This window comes from Mytilus californianus, unplaced genomic scaffold (genome assembly GCF_021869535.1).
Source record: "Mytilus californianus isolate M0D057914Y unplaced genomic scaffold, xbMytCali1.0.p SCAF_68, whole genome shotgun sequence".
Classification (NCBI taxonomy): domain Eukaryota; kingdom Metazoa; phylum Mollusca; class Bivalvia; order Mytilida; family Mytilidae; genus Mytilus; species Mytilus californianus.
Window position 1 is genome coordinate 264,055 of NW_026262721.1, and position 23,869 is coordinate 287,923.

Sequence of the window (23,869 nt, forward strand, 5' to 3'; positions counted from 1 at the left end):
CGCCAAGGCTAAAAAAGAAAAAGACAAACAGACAAACATCAGTACACAAAACACAACATAGAAAACTAAAGACTGAGCAACACGAACCCCGTCAAAAACTGGGATCTCTTTAGATAAAGAAAATCAAGCTGTAGAATATCGTATCAATTGTTTAGTTTTCAACCGACCCTCATTGTCAATTTATTTCATTTATCCGTTTTCGTCTTTCACCGACATAAATCAGTTCTCACAGAGTACATTCTATGCATTATACATAAATGGACGCAGTACATTACAACTTCTCGCCACTTAATTAAATTGCCAAGTTACTTTAAAAGCAGGCATCCGTAATACAAAGCTCACAGGTTTTGCAGTTTTTATTAATATGTAATATACAGAGTACAGAGTGTACCGAATGTAAATAAACTTGTTTTTTTAACTATGAGGATTTGAAGACTGAACATAACATGTTTTCATAACATCTATAAAGATGATCATTGGGAAATTTTTATAATACTTAAAGTTGGTGTGTCCTAAAAACAGCCGATACACAACCATATGTCCCGACGTCAGTACGTCGTTATCTGAATGAAGTAATATAACATTTTATAACTTAATTTTCAGACTACAAGCTCATTCATTGTTTTAAAAGTAAGAATGTACTTTCATTAGCTAAATTTGAACTCATGCTCGTTACAAACGTTTTATGTATTTGTCTTTTCAAACTTTTGGCTCGATTGTATCTACTTATGGTTGTCCGAGAAACACAGATTAGTCGCGCGGAATTGATATCATACGAATTTTGTATTAAACTATATGAGTCATTTATGAAGGCAAAAACTAGAGGAAGTGAAAGTTGGGTTTTGAGTTGTTGAACTTAGCAAAAACAATACAAAATTTCAATTGCTTTCAACTATCAATAGAATTTTTCAAATTTCCGTTTCCTCCGTTTGAACAATAATGATATCCTGCTGGTCAAGTTTGCCAATATGAACTATATTACGACGTAGTTCCCAAGTTTCATCATAGCTGTCACGAACCAATTCAGTTTTATTTCTGTTCTTCATTTCACTATTTCCATTTGTTTGTACCATTGGATTTTTACTGATGTTAGACCTTTGAAATTTCTGTTTGGCTGTTTGACAAACTTGTAAAGTCAATCGCTTTCTGAAATTGATTGCATAAAAATGAATTATATGTATTTTGTGCTTTTTTGAATACGATGAATATAATTTCCCAATACGTGTAACTTTTTATGGAATCGTAATAGACATTGACATAATATCAAAAAATTAAAACGGATTCTTAAATGAAACGTTTCAATGAATAGCCATGGCTAACACATTTGAACATATATAACACATACAAACACAACAAAGAAAAGTAACTTTGTATGTTTGTCTTGATTATTTAATTTGTTTAATTTTGTATGTTTTCATTATTTTGGCTGCTTGGTCCTAATCATTGTCAAATTAATCAATTATTTTTTTAAAATGGCAGTTGTTTTCCAGTTGGTTGATATAGTCGAGCGTTTGATTTTGTCAGGTTTTATAACCTTCCTCCTATTTTTCCGCCTCCGGTATTTGTTTTTATATATGTATTGTTCTTGATATCATGAAAATTGTTTTTTTTTAAATGACGTATACAGCCGAGTGATTGGTATTTTGATTGGTAGTTCATTTCCATTTCTTAGTACATTAGCTCCGTTATTGTTATTATTTTAAATCAAAATTTATATTTCATGTTCAATTTTAAAGCAATATCATAGAGCAAACCACTTTAAATACTGTCCTAGAAATGTTTCCCCTTGGCTACAATTTGATAAAAAAAATCTACTTGAGGTGTAATACCACCAAATCATTATGGGAAGCTGCACATGCACCTTTGACCTTGTATGTACTCTTATTTGTTAAAATCTCATGCTATTTCAGTGAAATATTGCAAAAATGAAATATTTTGAGTGAATTGAGTCTCAAAAACACATTTTAAGAGAAAATTGCCTTGAAATAGGACTCTACCATGAATATTAGTAGACATAGCAAGCCATACTCTGTTTTTGGGAGCTTTTTCTGACTTATTCGCCTTATTTCTTATATTTTGCTATAATAGAAAACTTTTTTCCTTAGTAATACTTTAAAAAATATACAGTTATAAGTAAATGAAATTATTTTTGTAGCAGTAACAACAAATTATTCACTAAAAGGGAAGCATTTTATGTCCCTCTCTGGAGCGCGGCGTAAATTTAAGTTTTACGTAAGGACTTATTGAAACCTCCATGGAGTCAGTGAACGTTTATATGGATAGTAAATTCAGCTTGAATACTTCAATTACTCATTATTATCACATTTCTTGCATAGATGTGTAAAAATTACCCCAAAATTTTGATATAGTGGCCTCAAAAGTTTAAATTTTGAGGAAATGAGAGGCATAAATAGACCAAAAGGGACCTAATAATGAAGACAAAGAGGTCCATTAGTGGTATTTATCATCATAGAGTCACCCTTTGTATCATATTTAACTGTTTGTAGGCAGATGAGATAAATATTTGATCATTTATTGGTCCACACTATATTCTATCATGATGCGGCTTGGTTTGGATTTTTCGAAGAAAGTTTGCTCGAATCGCTGTAGATGTCGTCTTACATTATAAAAGATTTTTCGCAAACTACTGAACTGATTATGACAAAACTTGACAGTAATGCTTGAAATAACCAGTATTACAAGGAAAAAAATCACATTCAGTTTATTCAACAAAAAAGTCTTCTTTATGTATAAAACCACCAAATCATAGTACGTCACATCCGGTTGCATACGAAAAAGGGTAAAAAAAAAATTCCCTTGAATTTGACAGTTGTACGTTCCGCTATATAGATGATGTTCTCTCACTAAATAATACACAATTTGGTGACTATGTTGAACGAATCAATCCCATCGAACTAGAGATAAAGGACACTACAGATACAGTTAAGTCTGCCTCATATCTTGACTTACATCTAAAAATTTACAATGAGGGTCGGTTGAAAATAAAACTTTACGACAAAAGAGATGATTTCAGCTTCCCAATTGTGAACTTTCCATTTCTATGTAGCACCATTCCAGCAGCGCCTGCATACGGAGTATATATCTCCCAATTGATACGATATTCCCCGGCTTGTGTTTCCTATCATGATTTCCTTGATAGAGGATTGCTGCTCACAAGGAAGCTATTAAGCCAAGAGTTCCAAATGGTGAAGTTGAAATCATCCCTTCGTAAATTTTACGGACGCCATCACGAGTTGGTTGACCGTTATGGAATAACCATTTCACAAATGATATCGGATATGTTCCTTATGTCGTAACTGCAATACCCTTACCTAATTAGACTATTTACCGGATTTGTAATAACATAAGCAACACGACGGGTGCCACATGTGGAGCAGGATCTGCTTACCCTTCCGGAGCACCTGAGATCACCCCCAGTTTTTGGTGGGGTTCGTGTTGCTTAGTCTTTAGTTTTCTATGTTGTGTCATCTGTACTATTATTCGTCTGTTTGTCTTTTTATTTTTGACCATGGCGTTGTCAGTTTGTTTTCGATCTATGAGTTTGACTGTCCCTCTGGTATCTTTCGTCCCTCTTTTGTAGGTAATCAATCCTACATTTCATTGCAGTAAAAAATTTCTAAGTCATACACATACATCTTGGGTGTCTCAAATCATAATTTTTTTTATTTAGTGTTTCTTTAAAATATTGAGGTTACATGGTTACTGAAGCTTGTACACAGGAAAAAAAGGATGACTTCCAGTCATGGTTATTATCTTATATGCAATGAAATGTTATGTGAAATTTTGTCTGTAGTACTGGACAAGATAAAACTTTACTCATGCCAAGTATTTCTTTATGTGAAACAAAGATAAATTCTGCACAATGTTTTGAAAAGTGCAAATTTAACAAAGACTAATATGGGGAAAACAATGGTGGTATTATACCTTGAACTGTTAGATATTAAATCATTGGATCTTGACAACTATATACATGTATATATATATTGGCACGTTTTGGGGTTCTCGATTTGGCTTTATCGGTGTCACCTATGCGGGTCTTTGGTGAAGGAAGTTATAATAAAATGCATAATGTTACTTTTAGGTAACGTTTTTTTCACAATATTGTGCAAAAAAAAGGTTATGGGCATTTCCTTTTTATTTATCAAAAAACTTCATTACTTACATTTTATTTCATTGAAAAGTATATATGTAAGTCAACAGTGTCAATCTGAATTTCTCTTTGAAACATATTAATGTGACAGAATGTTATAATCTCTCCAAATTGATATGTTTGTAGTCACATTTATTAACATAAATATCATAATTTAAATGTGTTTTAGAAATTACATGTTTTTGCTTAAAAAAAAAGAACATCTATTTTACTAATATTCAAGTCCAAAATACTTATTACCTTAGGATTATCATAATGACAACGAGAATACACAGTCCGAAGAGAACAACATTCACAATGACTACTTCTCCTACAACTAGAAATGATATATATATATAGTAATTATAATAACTTGCAAGCCGTATAATTAATTTTTAAAAGGTTTAATATTTTCAGGTCTATATTTTTAGACATGATTTTATTTTCGAAAAGATTACTGCATATTTGCTGGGGGAAAACACTCGGCTGGTAATCATATGTAAATTGCAAAGAACTTTGGCAATCTGTACAATCAGCACAAAAACTCATATTTTCTACATAGTATTCGTGAGGTTTGTTCATTCTGGCACATTCTTTCACCATATATGAATTTCCAGACATTTTACCGTACCATTGTATTATACATGGACTGAACGAACCGTAGTCGTCTAGCCTTTAATAAATTTTTTTTTTTATAGAAAATGGAAACAGCTTACAATTTTTTTGTGTATTTGTATACAGTCAGGCTATGGTCAAACCAATATATAGCGTGTTTCTTCGCTATCATTCTTCTTGTCAAAGTTGTAAAGGGAGATATGTTTCGACTTATTGGTGTTTCAAGTATTGCATTTCATACCAAATGTATTGTTCTTTACACCAGATCTCTGTACATCAGCTATCTGTGTAGAAGTAGGCTTAAATGATACATCGAACGCTGATTCTGTTGAGTTTGCAGGAATTTGATTATCACTATTTATTGATATTGGCGTGCTTATAAAACCTACATTGTAAAGAAAACTAAAATCAATTATAAACAATATTTTGAGATAAGAACTCGAAGTGTGTACATTAAAAACGTTCTTGTTTAAAACAAAGTTCGGTACCGTCAAGACTTTCACTGTTTGCTTTAATGCATAAATAAACTGATGTGTGCTTAGGTGTAGAAATATGGCTACCCTGATCTCTCTAAGAGGACACTAATACTTGAATTAAGAGGTCGTTGTTAAGAACATGCGCCGAATACGCAGATACATCAAGTCAGAATTTGGACTTTTAACCAAGTGAAACTATACAGTTATTGTGCAAATTCTTTGAATATCTGCCATAAGCCATAATGTTTTACATTTAAGGAAAACTTCAAACTTATTCAAAGTTGTTAAATTAAGAGATTAGTTCTTTCAACTTGGAATATATATAAAAGCAACAGTAGTATACCTCTGTTCGAAACTCATAAATCGATAGAGATAAAAACAAATCCGGGTTACAAACTAAAACTGAGGGAAACTCTTCAAATATAAGAGGAGAACAACGACACAACAAAAACACAACAAAAATGTAACACACACAGAAACGAACTATAATATAACAATGGCCATTTTCCTGACTTGGTACAGGACATTTTAAGAAAAAAATGGTGGGTTGAACCTGGTTTTGTGGCATGCCAAACCTCCCGCTTTTATGGCAATGTTAAATATAACATTAAAATGACAACATTACATGACAGGATTACAATACAAATAAATGGGAGAACATATAGGACAAAGAAACACACGAATAATAGCTAACAAAAGGCACCAGGTTTAAAATCCAATACGCCAGACGTGCGTCTCGTCCACACAAAACTAAACAAGTGACGGTCAGATGAAAATAGTTTGAAAGCCAAAAGTACACTTTTTACAACGTGGCTCTTCTACGTTTGTAGTTAGTTTTGGATGTTCAAATATTTAAGAATCAAACATTTCTGTGCATTCATCCCAATTCAGAAGCCAATTCAATTTGGTTTTCGTTTGTTGTTTTGTACATAATTCAGGCTGTTGGTTTTCTCATTATATTATTTTACATTTTGATATGTGGGACGTTCATACCTTGGAATCCTTGTTATCTGGTCGCTTCAACTCGGAAATCTATAAGACATACAAATTCCTCAAATAACACAATTCCTAAATCAACTGTCATAATAACCTCCTGGTCTATTCATTAATATTTTGAAATATTGTTACTCAAAATGTCTTGTACACAATGACATAGCGATTTGGTACTAGTAATTAAAAGCTGAAACTAGTTTGACAAACACGCTTTTTATTTAGCTAATCTGACCCAAAGGTTCAACCAAGTTTTTCTTATGGAACGCCAAGGCTGTCTTATGTGGAACTCTGATATAACGTTATGTTGTTCTGTTATTACTTGATGATAGTTTGTCTTTACATAATATGATTTTGACATTAGGTAATGATGTTTTGATATAACTCAATATGGAAAAGTCATTACTTAATGATATTCCGATATTACATGATATGGTTTCGTATTGACTTGAATAGTTTTGTCATTACTTAATATGGTTTTGTCATTACTCAAAGTGGTTTCACCATTATTTAATGTGGTTATGTCATTAGGCAATATGGTTTTAACATTACTTGATGTGTATGTGACTACGTAATGTAGTTGTTTCATTACATGATGTGGTTTTGTTATTTCGTAATGATGATTTGCCAATTCTTTATATGGCTTTAACATAACGTAATGATGTTTCAAAATTTGACGATTTTACACTACATGATGTGTTTGTTTCAGTATTTGATGTGATCATGTCATTTTTTGATGTGGTTATCCCATTACTACTACGAGGTAAAACCACGTGACCATTTTGGAAAAAATATGTTCTATTTTTAGACCGATTTCATATGTCGTTTGTGTAATGCGCTTTGGATGAGTACCGCTATCCATTAAGTTAAAGTTCAAATTAAAGTTCAAGTTGTTGTTCAGAGTTATTTGGTATGAAAAAAAGGAACGACAGACAAAAATAAGAAAAAAAGTACTAAAAAATTAAAAGTAATTCGGACATATCCCAAACCATTTGGTCCTGCCGTTTTTTCCTTAGTTCTCAAATGGAAGCTGTAAATTAATAAATAAATTAAAGATTCTTATTAACCTTGTGTCTCGCCGGATAATTCTGCTGTCAGTGTAAAACGTAAATTAAATGTTTACTGCCTGTACATTAACCGGTACACTTAACGGAGGAAAACATGTTTTTCTATAGATGCTTTTATCTTGATCTTGAAGAATAACTCCTATACAAGTTTTATAACAATTCATGGAGGTTTACAAATTTATCATGTCAAAACAGTTTAATTCGGTAATATTAAATGCATTAAAAAAAACCTTATATAGAAATAAAGAAATGTGGTATGATTGCCAATGAGACAACTCTCAACCACATACCAAATTTCGAGTTGAACTTCGAGTTTGAGTCACATTTAAAGATAGAGTTCCGAATTACAATTGGACTTCAACTTTAAATTTGACTCACCTTTTGGCGTAGAGTTCGAGGTAAACACCTTATTTGAGTCTCATTTAGATTAAGATTAAGAGTTGAAATTTGAGTTTTCTGATATGAGTTCTATTTTTTTTATCGTTGATCAAGGGCTTTTGCTCGAGCTTCCGAAAAGAGGATTCAGGGGTAGGTATGCGTACAAAAGATAAACAATTTTACAGCATACAAAACACAACATAGAAATTGAAATAAAGTTAGATGTGGTGTGATTGCCAATGAGAAAATTATCCACCATAGTTTAAATGCAGTGGATGCAAGCAATCATAGGCAACCGTACATCCTTTAACACACCGTATGGTCGGCTACAAAAGACCACCACGTGAAAATGTGAAACAATTCAAACGAGAAAACTAATGGTCTAGTTTATAGCTAAACAATAAACAGCTTCCCCATGAGCGCATGATACGCCCGTCGGCCTGTGTGTGAATTTTTATGAAATAATCATAAATAGTTTCTGACATACGGCGCGACATGCGAAGACCCCCCCCTTTTTTTTTTTAAAAAACTCAATATCTATAAAATAAAATTTTGAATCAAAACCAAAAAGTATACAGATCTTAAGAATAATATAACTAAGAAGTGTGTAAAATGTTAAGCAATAATCATAAATCGTTTTTGAGATACGGCGCGACATGTGAAAACCCCCCTTTTGAAAAAAAACAAAAAATCAATATCTCTAAAATAAAATTTTGAATCAAAACCAAAAACTATACAGATCTTTAGATTATTATAACTAAGAAGTGTATAAAATTTTAAGCAATAATCATAAATCGTTTTTGAGATACGGCGCGACATGTGAAAAACCCCTCCCCCTTTTTTTTACAAAATACTCAATAACTCAAAAATAAAATTTTGAATCATCACCAAAAAGTATACAGATCTTAAGATTAATATAACTAAGAAGTGTGTAAAGTTTCAAGCAATAATCATAAATTGTTTTTGTGATACCGCGCGACATGGGGAAAAATTACACACACCTGTTTTAGTTACTAAATCCCATAACTCAAAAAGTTTTAATCTTATTTTCACCAAAAAGTATACAGATCGTTTGACCATCATTAGAAACAACTATCTTAAGTTTCATGAAATTTGGATAAGTCGTTCTCAAGTTACGGTGCGACATGTTTACGCCGGACAGACAGACGGACAGACGGACAGACGATATTTGTATACCATAATACGTCCAATCAAAATTTTGACAGGCGTATAAAAACAAATATGACACACATGAAACAACGACAACCATTGAACTACAGGTTCCTGACTTGGGGCAGGCATTTAAAGAAAGTGCACGAGGCGGAGTTTAACATGTATGTTAGCGCTAATCCCTATCCTAACCTATTGTATCATAGCACAGCATAAGAAGAAAATGTAAAGACAGTTTTGATTGGCTCAACTAAATAGATCAGTATGACTGGGTAACATAAATCCATCAGCGTGATCTCGGGTGCTTTGGAAGGGTAAGCGGATTCTGCTTAACTTGTGGCACCCGTCGTTTTATTCGTGAAAGTACAAACTCATTGATTTGTTTTTTTTTGGTAGTTTACATTCGAGGAAAAGATGACGGGATTGTGGTTACGACAACTGGAACCTATTCGTCGTCACCTGTGAAACAGATATTTCAAAAAGTTTTTTTTTCAATTAGTGCGTGGTATATCAGAAACTGCAATTAATAAAAAAAAGTTTAATATTCATATGTTCAAATGAACATACACGCTAAAAAAAACCTGTAGAATTCTTATTTTATAGAATTGATGCTTTGTTGCTTAGCCTCATCATTTAGGTTGTTAGGTTTCTAGTTTGAACTGTTTTTATATTTTTCATTTCGAGACCTTTTTAAACTTACTATGTGGTATGAATTTTGCTCATTCTTAAAGACCATACAGTCACACATATATATTAACTTCTACGTCATTTGGTATGTGGTTGAGAGTTGTCTCATTGGCAATCATACCACATTTTTTTTTATTTCTATGTAAGGTTTTTTTTTTGGCATTGAATATTACCGAATTAAACTATTTTGACATAATAAATTTGTAAACCTCCATGAACTGTTATAAAACTTGTATAGGAGTTATTCTTCAGGACCAAGATAAAGCAGTGTTCCTTGGAATCATTTACGAATTTATTATAATACTGCTTCCAATTGAGAACTAAGGAAAAACCGGCAAGTGGTTTTGGGATATCCCCCTTATGTCCGAATTACTGTAAATGTTTTAGTACTTTTTTTCTTAATTTTGTCTGTCGTTCCCCTTTTTCATACCAAATAACTATGAACAACAACTTGAACTTTAATTTGAACTTTAACTTAATGAATAGCGGTACTCATCCAAAGCGCATTACACAAACGACATATGGAAATCGGTCTAAAAATAGAACATATTTTTTTCCAAAATGGTCACGTGGTTTTACCTCGTAGTAGTAATGGGATAACCACACCAAAGAATGACATGACCACATCAAATACTGAAACCAACACATTATTTAGTGTAAAATCGTCAAATTTTGAAACATCATTACGTAATGTTAAAGCCATATCAAGAATTGACAAATCATTATTACGAAATAACAAAACCACATCATGTAATGAAACAACTACATTACGTTATGTCACATACACATCAAGTAATGTTAAAACCACATTGCCTAATGACATAACCACATCAAATAATGGTGAAACCACATCGAGTATTGACAGAACCATATTAAGTTATGACAAAACTATATCAGGTCAATACGAAACCATATCATATAATATCGGAATATCATTAAGTAATGACTATTCCATATTGAGTTATATCAAAACATCATTACGTAATGTCAAAACCATATTATGTAAAGACAAACTATCATCAAGTAATAATAAAGCAACATAACGTAATATCAGAGTTCCACATAAGACAGCTGTGGCGTTCCATATTTTCTCATCACTTTGCGTCCGTTGTCTGTCGTTGTCGTCCGTTAACTTTTACAATAATTTTCTCCTCTGAAACTACGGAGCCAATTAGAACCAATCGTGGCCACAATCATCATTAGGGTATCTACTAGTTTCAAAAATGAGTCCAATGATCCAGCCTGCCAACCAACATGGCTGACATGGCTAAAAATAGAACACATGGTGTAATATGTCAGTTTTGTCTATTATCTAATATTTAAAACCGCTATAGCTAAAGAAAATCTGAAATACGTATTTGAAAGAAATCAAATTAAAAAAAATTTCTCCCAATGTTATCTTTGATGGCACGTGCTCGTAATTTGAATGGTATAGGGGTATTGCATTCCACCCACTGCAGTGTTGATTGTGTTACCGGTAAGTTATGTAATGATCATTACCTACCTTCAATGGTAGACTGAAGTTGTTGGTGTGCACGTAGAACTGACTTTTTGAATTGTTCCTTAATTTTGTCATACCGGGGCCTTTTACATCTATTTTTGAGGTATGTTCATGCTGATTGTTGAATGCCGTGTTGTGGTATATGTTCTAAACATTATCGTCCTTTGGTCTGTATTTGTAAGCTGTCTCATTGGCTCAATCTTACAACATCTCCATAGTTTAATTTGTTTACTGAATTGGTAGTATGTATTATCCTACCTTCTTCATACATGAAATATCCTAACCAGTAGTCCGAACTGTTATTCCGCTCTTTTAAAAGTGATTCATTCCTGAGTAAACATAAGTTAATAGCATAACTCCATGTTCCGTATGCCCTATGACCTACAATTTTAATGATGTAGGAGTAATAATGTATTTCCCTCTAATATAGTGAATTAAACAATTACGTTTATCATTTTATGGAAATACTTAGTTAATATTTAAGTCATATGAAACGTCGAATTTACAAAAAGAAAATTTAGTATGTTTTATACACTTTAAAGGTTAAATTTTACCCTAAAACAAGTGCGGGATGACTTTCTTGTAGAAGAAAATCCGTTATCTTTAGTTTAGTTATCAAAATCTTGATAAATGTACTTCTTTTGAAATATTGTCTTCCCGTAATCTAAATCGCCGATAGATTTTCCGTATGCAGTGTCCTTAACCACGAGACCTCTCGTTAGAACCTCGGCAACCGCACAGTGCAAGTGCGAGTGAAAACCCGTTAATTAAAGAATGAAAACAAACGTGGACTGTATGTTTATTGTGTTAATTGATTCTAAAAGAGCAATTTAATACACCAAATCATCAAACAACTGTTATTGCAAAGTTGAATTAATAATTGGAAACGCATGGAAAATATGAAAAATACAATCGCTTATTTTTCACGTGCTACTTGATTCTGTGTTGATTTTGAATCAATGTCACAGTTTGGTAAACTTCGGCAACAAAATCGAAAATTAATTAATTTGCGATCAACAATCACTGAATGAAATATGTTTTGTCAATTATACGTTATGGGGTTAGGATATATGCATGCATTGGTTCAATAATTTTATTAACAGTAAAATTTTAAGAAGCTCGTTTCATATGTCTTTAATCAATTTGAATCAGAAGCACATACAATTCTAGGAAGGGACAATTTTAATGGTTTCAGGTGTTATTCCCAAGTATTGTGAAAGAAGGGTATTAGGTACTACATAAGTTCGTTGAACTGTTTATCAAAAATGTATATTTGCAACTCACCTAAACGCATGTAGATAGCTGAGGATATTTACAAATAGACACACGTTCACCGCTCTAGTACTAGTTTGTTTGTCGAGAAAGTAAATGCATATTAATTTTACTTTACCTATATTAATTGTTTTAAAACCATTGTGTCGTAAAGGATCAACTTAATCTCGTTTTAAATACTTGCCATCTGCACAATGAATCATGTTGTTAGAGGTGCAGTTATTGCTTATGAAAGTACCATCTTGTCTTTTTGTCAGGCAATTATACTTAATGCCTTCTGTTCCATTCTTTTGAATACCTTTAGTCCAAAATTTTAAGGTAAATGAAAGATATTATAGCATTACATGTATGTCATTATTCTATTTTTAACTCAGAATTGGATTATTTGTACGATAGTCAATAAAATATTGTGTTTGTATTGTTCCATTAACTATAGTACAAGATTTGTTTTTACCACAATCAGAAAGTAAAACCAATTTACATGCTATTGATTTCAGATTTCTTCAATTTTAACTGATGTTAAGGTTAGAAAAAAATGTTAGGAATAAAATGTAAGTAGTCTGAGACAGACACTACTAAGAACAATTAATTATAATAATTCAAAGACAAAAAGACAATATCCTGACAAAAAAAAAACTTCGACAAGACAAACAGCAGTCTCCAAACTTTAAACAAATAACATGAACATTTCATTGATACAAACCCATTTTTATACTGCCTTTCTCTAAAGTTGAAATACAGTAGAGTATATTTAGGGAACTAAATGCTTCTTTTTGTAATTTTATTTCTTGTGGTGTTAAAGTCGCAGTAGTTTACCGATGTCCAAAGCCCGTTAAACCATTAAGAAGAGACAAATCTATATAACAAACAAAAGATGGATGTGCATAAACGCAAAATGGAGAAAGACCTCGTGCGTCGACAGGGTAAGTGTATCCTGCTCTGCATTCATCACCCATCAAGCGAAATCACAATCAGTCAAAATGCCACAATTGGGAATAGGACACAATCGACAAAATGACCGACCAGACACCTATGCTGATATTTAAAGATCTAAAATCGCAAAAACATGTCGCTATTAAGTTTAGAGACGTATCGGTCAGCCAATTCGTGATGGTGACCGTAGAATTTATGTAGTGTCGATGATAGTCGTTCTTCGTCATAACTCTGTAGCTTTCTTTATTTTAGGAGCACAGCCCTGTTAATGAAGCACCAAGTTATACTCCTAGTATTTTTATAAGTTTTACAACCACTGTCACTGCTGCTGGACGTTGCCTATCCGAGGGTATCAACAGCCCAGTAACCGTCAATTTTGTGTTGACATGAAATATCATTGACATGTTCATTTTCTGTAAATTAACTATTATAAAACGCTGAATTGTTCAAAACGTTAAGATTTTTCTACCAAGACGCAAAGTATACCGTAGATGTATTTGGCACAACTTTTCGGAATTTCGGTTTTTAATATGTTCTATGTTCTATAATGATTTGGCCTTTCAACATGTCATGAATTGAGCGTCGCTGATGAGTCTCATACAGACGAAACCCGCGTCTGGCATACGAAATTAAACGACTGTTATCTCTGATGAGTTCTGTATTGCTCATGACATGTCACACTCTGAAAAAATGGCGGTTCAAGTAAACTTATTATATTTCGTTGAGGATTATCCAAGATGGAGTCAACTCAATTTTTAAGCGAACAGTTTCTGCAGATAGGGGCATACCTGTTTCAAATTTGAAGATTGAAAGTGAAGAATGCGATATCGAATACACTGCATCAATATTATGCGCGATCTGTAAATCTGTGGACATACACACTGGACGCTGCACTATACCTGATTTTATATCGTTCTGATGAATACACTTACAAAATCGTCTCTAAGGAAAAAATAAGCAGAATAGTTATATTTATTAAAACATGGACAAAAAAGTCAGTCTTTCTCTAATTTTTTTTTAATGAAGTAAACAGTCTTTCATTAGATAAATAAGGATGCCGCATATTCAGGCCTAACATATCAATAGATAGAAAGAGTAGACTGTGCATCACTTTGTACTCAGGTTAATGTTATAGTGTATCAGTATTACTGGAAACATGAAGATTACTGGACAAAGTATTGTTTGTTATTGCTTATTTGTATTTTTTTCGGAATAGTCAGGTGTTGTTGGTTGATAGGGTCGATAATACTGTCCAAAATTTAGGAAGTTCTTGTTATCCTATAAGTCCACTTGGTATCGTTTGTCTCTTTTTTATAACGAACAGTAATATGAGGCATACGAAACCATGTGAGCTTCCGAAGGTTATTATTTTTAACAAGTGGATTTTGCATGTTTGTTTTACTTTTATCATCATACTTTGGGGATATACCAGTTTTCAGGAAATTGTTATTGACTATTTACAAAATTTTGCATTGTTCGAAATACTAAGAATGTTCTAGCCAAGGAATACCCTTACCTGTATTTAGAAAAAGCCTAGCGCAATTCTTGGTCCTCAATGCTCTTCAACTCAGTACTCTAATTGGCCTTTAAACCTTTTTGATTCGAGCGTCATGGATGAGTCTTTTATAGACGAAACCCGCGCGTCCGTCGTACAAACTTAAAGCATGGTATCTGTATTTGTTATTTGTGGGAAATGGTATGCTCTTCATGAACAAATTTGACGGAAATCATCTTTATGGTGTCTTATGTCTTTTTGTTAGTATATTTGGTCTCTTTTTAAACTTAAAGTATTTAGAACGACCACTGATAGCCGGTGACCCGTTGTATTTGGATCACTTAACGAAAATGATCAAACCAATAAGATGACATTAATAAAGGAAGGAATATCAAGAAATATAAAATTGATGAAAAGTTTAAGCAATCCTCTTTTTTGACACTTGTTTCGTACATTCTACGCTTGTACAGATGTATTTCATAATTGATTTTACCTCTTATATGTAATGTATAAATTTTATATTTATCATTTTATGGATATTAAGATGCAGTTCAATGAGTTCTACATACTCAAACATTGTTATCAATTTCCGAAATAACGCCCTATTATGCGTACGTATACTTTGACTCAGTCATAAAACGTTGTGGAAAAACGTTGCATGTAATGTATGATTAGGTCAAGTATAGTGTGTATCTAATTGGTATACGTACAAAGAATGTAAAAAAATCGCCATTTCTTGTACACAAATATGCACATTTGAATACGCTTTCGGATTCAGTGGCGTTTGTACTGTTTGGAAAATATTTGTTCAACTTTCTTTTTATATCATTTCTAACCATATCAACTGATACATCCAAGCAACCTGAGAAATAGGTTAAATAAACAAGTATTAGGTACAAAAATAAAAAGCAGATAAAGGTTATTTTCATGTTGCTGTTGACCACCTTTAATAACAAAGAAGTGGTGTAAGAAAGGATTATTTTTAAGCAAAATTTATAAGTATTTTAATTATTTCTTATGTTAACAAATAAAACATGACGTAAAGAAAAAAGCATTATCGGCAATATTATTTTTGTTTTGTAATACTACTAATAAAAATAATGCTAATAATAATCATAATCAAAATCATAATAATGAAAATAATAATGGTCATGATAATAATAAGTATATAGTTATAATAATAATTATAGTAACAATGAAATCTATACTACTAAAGGACGAGACCGATTTGATTGAGCCGCAACTCCACTGAAACCATACAAAGTCGGAAATATTTGTGATATGACGTATAAATGTAATGTTTTGTACTTCCTAAATTTGTCTTTGAAACAATGTTTTTTCCTCAGAAAACGCCAATTTTTTAGAAAATATCCAAATTCGGAGACCGTTATCGATCCGTGTCTTATACGCTTTCGTGTATGCTCAGTCGACGTACTGCCCGCGAAATCCAATTGAAAGTAAGAAGAAAGGATAGAAATTTAGACAGTTCGGCCTATAAGCATGATAAGGATCCTGTATTGTATTGTAAGTGCATCATTTTGCTAAATTAAACGACATCCACCTTTTTTACTCGGGTGCAGAACTGTCCAAAAATGAAATGGCCGTTGAACGTGTCGAAGTGATCCTCCCCCTTTTTATGTGAAAACACAGGCACCCGACGTCCGGATCCCTCCCCCTTTTTATGTGTAAACACAGGCACCCTTAACACTCTTTGTTTCAACACTTGCCCAATTGTACCGCGATTTCTCGGGCATCTTCTAGTATAATATAAATTATAAGATCATAGCAATCCTAATATTAAAAACACAGTTGATATTCACAGTCTCCACTCCAGTTTTCTTAAGTATTATCGAGCTAAATTTCAAACATACAAAACTAAATCGTCATATATCATAATGTATAACAACAAAGTGTCATTTGCGTCTTACTTATACTTTTTGTGTTTTGCGTGATTGACAAAGAGTAAACTATGGAGCTTCATTTTTATTATGTATCGAGCAATTTTGTTATTCTGGGGCCTTCTATAGTTTATTATATGGCAAGTTGTTTAACGCATGAAGTTGTTTAATTCTTTTTTTGGACTTTGATCGATATTTGTCTCATTGCCAATCATTCCACATCTCCTTAAAATATCACGAAAGATATCAAACGGACAGTAGCTAACATAATTCGATGAAAAATAAACAAAAACATTGCCTTAAAAGACGGCGTAAAACAGACAAGTCTACAAAACACGAAGAAAAATAAAGAATGACCAACATGAACCCCATCAGAAACCGGGTTTGATTGCAAGTATCTGGAGAGGCAGATCCTTTTCCTCTACTGCAGTTCTTTTTTCTCATGACATATTAAAATTTCGAAGATATCATAATCAAGGGAAAGGGGCGTGATAAAAGTAAACATTTTTGAATCCTAAAATATTAAATGAACGTTTACCATTCAAGTGTTAGTTATAATAATACTTTCTTTTTTTAAATAATTGTTTTTGTCTTACTTTTACCTAAAAAAAAAGGAATCAATGCAGCTATTAAAAAAAATACTTATAATTGATACCAGTGATGATGCACCACGATTAAAGCCGCTGTGATAAAAAAAAATATGCAAGAAAACAAAAATATGCAAGAAAAAAAAAAAAAAAAAAAAAAGAAAGCAAAATAGAATAAAAAAACTTCACAACCCCAAATAATCCAAAGGGACAGTTCCCTTCCAATATAAATGAAATGCAAGGAAACAATTCTGATTTTTCCTATGCAAAAGTATATGATATATTTCATTTTACACTCCATAAGAATGAACCAAAGGGACATAACCACCAAGGAAAGGAAAATAACAATAAGAATTGATAAGCCGTTACGTTTATAATAATGTTGATATGCATAATATCATATGAGGTTTTAATATAAATGTCTAAGAAAAGACATTGGTTACTTTTGATGTTTGCATTTGATTCAAAAGGGCAGAATTCAAGATGACAGATTTCTATTTTAATTAGAAAATGAAAATAAAACTTGACTACTGAGCTGATGATTCCCTCGGGGACTAACGGTCTATTAGTAGAGCGATATCGACAATGTGATAGAAAATGAAAGTAACAATTTATAAACTTAAAAAAGCGTCGAAATTGATTATCTGGATTTACTACATCAAGAATGCTCAAACCCCAACAATGAAAAGCTAAGAATATAAAAGTACTTGATTGCGTAAAGAGCTCAATGACCAATAAAGGAACGTACAAAGAATAGCCAAATTCAATTATGGTCAACGTTGCCCGATGGAAAATATTTGGTCAATTTAAGACTCAATATCCCAATTACTTTGAACCGATTTCGAAAACTACAAACAAATTCACAAAAATAGTTTAGACTCACACACTTTAAATTCAGAATATTCTGTTTTCCAATTAAATGTGATCATTGTCCCGATTTTAGACCTTGATTTAGAAATGTTTGTTTCAAATTGTTTTACATTTTTCATGTCGGGGCCATTTATAGATTACAATGCATCTAGGTTAAGGGTTAATTCGCAGTTGAAAACCGTATAGTGCCCTACCCTAACCCTAACCCTAGCCCTCAATTTTTTTATATCCTAGCTATAGTCAGTTAGTCTTTGGTGGATATATAGTCACATTGTCATTACTAAATGTTTAGCTGAAATAAGAGTGTAAATCGGCATGATAAAAATATTTATACAAATAACTATACACAGGGGGCGATATCAGAGCTTGAACTATTGTTAAGACATCAGTCGTAAATAGATAAAGCTCTAGATGTCTTTTAAAGTTTGGCGTTTCTGAGTTGCTGTATCAAATAGCATATAGATAGTCAGTGTGGCTATATTGTCTTCCTGCACCACACTTAAGGGTTTACTGGGGTATAGACATAGAAATATAGTAATCCTTTGATGACTTCTTTCGTTCCGGCAGTAAAATCCTTGCTAAAGTGTGTTGTCCGTTTGGCTATGCGAGGACTCCTTGTGTAGGGCGGGTGCCACACTCCTTGCAACAACTGTTGAAGTGGTTGATTAGTGGTCTGTTTCAAGGCATACTTTCTGCCCCTATGTAACATATTTCAATTTTTCACTGGAAGTTTAAATTTTCCATTCATCATCCTGGTCTTCCCACCTTGTATTATCTACCTATGGTATTTACTGTTAATGTGTTCTTGTTCGGCATATATACTAAACAAATGACAATAATTATGGATGTTATTTAAGAAAAAATCAATCCATCACTATGTGCACTCCTGACGGAACGGTATGAAACATTTACTCGGCTGTCCCACAAACTGACAAGGTATTTGTTATGACGGCGTTTTACATGGATTTAAGTAAATCATATCAAAAATGAAAATGTTCGTTTCTTCGACATTGAAACATTGGCCTAATACCTTTCGTGCACACACGCATATGATTTGCATAAAAATCTAGATATTTTCAAGATTTGATATGACTCTAAACACACGTAATACGAAAAACGACGACAGCACTACTATCCTGTTACTTATACCACTGAATTTCAACATGATGGCATTATTTAAATGTTTCATTTCCTGATATCGAAAAAATATTAATCTTGAATTTATGTCCGTCGAATATAATTCGTAATGAATTCTTAATTTACAATAAGAGAACTGTAACATAATTCTGTTAGATTTTGACAGTACATTTATAGCTATTTATAACTTAAATGTCAAATTACCATAGAAATATGCCCAATCAGATGTTCGACTGAATGAAGACGTCCATGCAGTGAACGTTGTGGGTAGTTCAGTATAAGCTATCTCCGTGTGCTTGATATCATTTACAGATGGAACGTTGCAGATATTTTGTGCATCCCTCCATGTTACTGTACAAAAGAACATTTTACAAATGATGTATAACGTATTTTTTGCTGACACAAAGTTACAAATGCGAAGAAAGAAAAATAAGCCTGAATCTCAATGCAAAAAATAACTAAACCTCTCAGAGGAAAATTGATATTAAACTTTGATTACGACATATATTTGTGATCCTCTTTAAGAAGTATGGTTAATGACCACGTATGCCACTGCAGATGGTCATCTTCGTGGCTATTCTAGTACATTTTTTTAGTTATTCTGTTAAAGATTATTTAATACGAAAAACAATGTGTAATAGATCGTATATTATTTTATCTAATAAACTGTTTTTGTTGACGTCATTGTCAAATTTACTATCAACCACAACTTTTTTGTTGGCGTACGCGCCTTTGTTAAATTTATTTGTATATTTGTTTGTTTTTTTTAGTCAGCCGTGTTGTATGCTAGTGATGTATGTTTGCAATGTATGTTTTCACAGTTTTGGCTTCGTAATCCCAATTATTGTCACATTAACCTAATATGTCTGTTTGGGTTACAAGTGGGAAGTTTAGCTAGATTCAATACCAGGTTTAACCCACCATTTTCTTTGGAAAATGCCTGTACCAAGACATGAATATGTGATGTTTTCCACATTTGGTTGACAACGTTTGATTTTGTCAGTTTTTATGGGTTTTTTTTAATTTGACATGGAGTTCGGTAGTTTTGTTATACTTTTTAACTGATAAGTTGACACAATTTTGAGCAAATTACTTCGACTTTATCATTTGCATAAGACGGTTTTAACTTTAGTCTGTTCTCAGAAAAAAATATTCTGTTATTAAACTTTTTCCGGTTTGTAATTAAAGTGAGCAATTATATCGGTATACAAGTTTTGTTTTGTATACCCACTTTTTACTATAAAAAATATGTAGTGTATAAAAAGTGTTATCCTCCTTAACAATTTGGCTAATTAGAAGCAAACTTTTAACTTGTTATCATCGTTTTGAGAATGCCCAATTTGTAAATAGTACCATACGTTGGGTATACGCATCAGAGCAAAGAAGTATACATTTAAAAAAAAGTATGAATTTAGAACATACATCGAAGGGGATATGAGAGTTTAAGAATTTTGCTTTGCTGTATTTGGCACTTTAAGGTTTTTAACGCACTCCCACTGTGTATTCATGTTGGTCTTCCAACTATAATGATTTGAGCGCCACTGGAGAGTCTAATATCTATAAAGACGAAACCCGCGTCTGCCATACCAAATTATAAGTCTTGTATCTTTGAAGAATAAAATTGAGAATGGAAATGGGGAATGTGCCAAAGAGACAACAACCCGACCAAAGAGCAGAAAACAGGCTAAGGCCACTAATGGGTCTTCAACACAGCGAGAAAATCCCGCACCCGGAGGCGGGTTAAAGCTGGCCCTCAACAAAAAAAAAAAATTTTTATACCTTGAACGACTTTAAACATTGAATTAATCGTCACTTAAAGGAGAGCAAAGATACAAAGGGTGCAATTGAAAATAATAAGCCAATATAGAGAGACAATAATATGACCAAAGAGAAAAACAACGAATCGACAATTTAACAAAACATAACACAGAAAACTAATGATTTATCAACACCAAATCATCCAAAATTCGGAGATAAACCTTAGTAATCTGGAAGGGTGAGCAATTCCTGCTCCAATAACTAAATAAGGTTCTGTATGAAGATAGAGGAACAAGGGGCCAGAAGAGAAGCAGAGTTAACGTTAGTTCTCATAGGAATACCGATAGTCTGTTTAAAAAAAAACGTTATCCACATATGTTGTCATTACAAAAAAACAGCATCTTGATGATGTCAGTTTTGACGAATTTATGTTGGAATCAGAGTGCTTTTTTATATATATGATCATTTCTTTTTAAAACAAGATATTTGTGTTTTTATACTGTTGCATGAGGAGATAGACTTACACTAAATCCATTCGATGTACTATGTGTACTGATTGATATTTTAGTCTTAGATACATGATGTTTATTAGTTGTTATTTGCTTCAAACTAGCTTTTAGTAATTGCGAGTACTCTCAGATCTGTACTTAGTGTCCTTGTTGTTGTTAGGGATGATGGATGGATAAATACCCTGCCACGTCCGTTCTGTGTTTATGTTTGATGTTTCTTTTCCTTGTATCGATCTGATGAGTTAAGCCTTTTTCAACTGATTTTTATATTTTGTTCTTATGTTGTGCTGTTACACAACTGTACCAGGTTAGAGGGGGGGGGGGGGTGTTGAGCGCTCACAAACATGTGTAACCCCGTCCCATTCTTTATGTGCCTGTCCCAAGTCAGGAGCATGTAGTTCAGTGGTTGTCGTTGGTTCATATCTGTCATATCTGTTTTTCGTAAATTGTTTTGTTATAAATTCAGCCGTTAGTTTTCTCTATTGAATTGTTTCATATTTTTCATGTCGGGGCCTTTTATAGCCGACTATACGGTATGAGTTTTCCTCATTGTTGAAGGCCGTAAGGTTGCCTATAATTGCTTACATCCACTTTATTTGAACTTTGGTGGATAGTTGTCTCATTGGCAATCATACCTCATCTCCTCATTTTTATATTAACATTGTAAGTAAAAAATGTTAAGGAATTGTTAGTATCGATATCTGAATCAAACCGCTCCTAGCAAAAGGTAGTTCCACAGTATCGCTGAAATCCGGTTTCGCTTGCTGATAAATTAGATGTCAATAATTTGGATAGACATTACATGGAGCATTTGGCAGACTAATCATATGCAATAGAACCACTCGTGCATGATCAGTGAGTTCCTGGGCACTTTAAATTTCAATTACATTTGAACTTTTTCTTTCACCGACATATTTCCTGTCTTTTTTATTAAAATATTTACGTTAGCATCAATAACTATATTTTTTCAAACAATTCCAGTAAATTACTATTCATATCAGTACACTAAGGGATTGACCATTTAACTTCAAAAGGGGGGTTATGTAAGTGCTAATTTCGAGAAAAAATATTTGGGTGATAGCGTTGAAAAACTAAATAATTTTCTTACTCAGAAAAGAACATACCCCCCTTTTAAGCTAAATGGTCGGTCCATAAATGTATTTTTTTTTTCAATATATGGACATGAATAGTATACTGGACAATGCTGAAAGTAAAGAAATGCTGATACCGACGTTTATATTTCAATAAAAAAGACAGGAAATATATATAAAATAATCAAATCTTATCAAAAGATAAAATCCCTATCAACTCGCCAATGCACGATTGGTCCTATAAATAAAAAGTGTCCTTGTAATACATGTTCAAAAAGGCAGCAAATCTTGAAGAAAATCATTTAACTTATGTCATCAATTTTGGACGGTAAGCTGTGATTGGATCATGTAGTAAGACGTGTTTAATCCTGATCAACACTATCAGAGTCATATAAAAAGCTAAGCATGATTATTTTTTTAATTCAAAATATATGCCTTTATATATCTAATAACAAGACAAAATCCATTTTTTCATAAAATTTCATTCACTAATGAAATAGGAAATTCATTCTTTTGATACATTTAAACTGTTATTGAATTCATATATAAGTTGAATTCATATATATTGAATTCATATATTTGGCAGCAAACGTACGAATTTTACGATTTTTTTAAAGAGGGAATGGGGGATGGAATGGCACATCCTGCATTTTTTCAACAAAAAAAGGATCAAGCCTGTTTATTTTCAATTTATTTTAACCCCCCCCCCCCCTTTTCCGTTTTTCCGCAATAAAAATCAAATGTTAGCTTGCTTACCTCTGAAATCTTTTTTATACAGTACTTACTTGCGAAGTTGCGTTTTAAAAAGTCTAAAATGTGTACAACATTCATCTTTTACTTGAAATGGTTCTTTTTCATAAAATTATTAGTTTCTTGAATTTTTTGAGAAAAAACTCTCGGCAATCATGTCATCAAACAAGTAAGAAAGAAATCGTCTATCAATCTTTACAATCAACTATTTTTAAAAGAAATAAACTTACCCGCACTTGCATTCAAAACATAATATGCATTCACAATATCAGTATTTAGAAATGAAATAATTGTAAATACTAAACGCCACATTTCTACAATTGTCAAGGAAATAATTATGGGTTATTTCCTTGATAAAAGCGGATATTATTAGTTACATAGTGTGCTAGTGACCTAATACGGTATATATGGGGTCAGTAAATTCCATATGGGGTGAGAGCGAAGTATGTAACGAATTTATCTTACCGACTATCTTAACGTGTGAAATTAGTGACCTATCAAAATGAGCAAGTCTTCAATACCGTTAGCATTAAGA

At 32.6% G+C, this 23,869-nt stretch overlaps 2 long non-coding RNA genes across 2 annotated transcripts; both read right to left on the reverse strand.

Annotated features, from left to right (window-relative positions):
- Nucleotides 1-395: 395 nt before the first annotated feature.
- Nucleotides 396-5,144, reverse strand: LOC127707375 (uncharacterized). The gene is made up of 3 exons (XR_007984830.1): nucleotides 5,007-5,144; nucleotides 4,412-4,487; nucleotides 396-1,146 (listed from the first exon to the last, which is right to left on the reverse strand). It is a non-coding gene; the product is annotated as an uncharacterized LOC127707375 (long non-coding RNA).
- Nucleotides 5,145-13,801: 8,657 nt separating this feature from the next.
- On the reverse strand, nucleotides 13,802-23,655 carry LOC127707386 (uncharacterized). The gene is made up of 4 exons (XR_007984838.1): nucleotides 23,565-23,655; nucleotides 19,431-19,577; nucleotides 15,445-15,596; nucleotides 13,802-14,181 (listed from the first exon to the last, which is right to left on the reverse strand). It is a non-coding gene; the product is annotated as an uncharacterized LOC127707386 (long non-coding RNA).
- Between the last annotated feature and the right edge of the window lie 214 nt (nucleotides 23,656-23,869).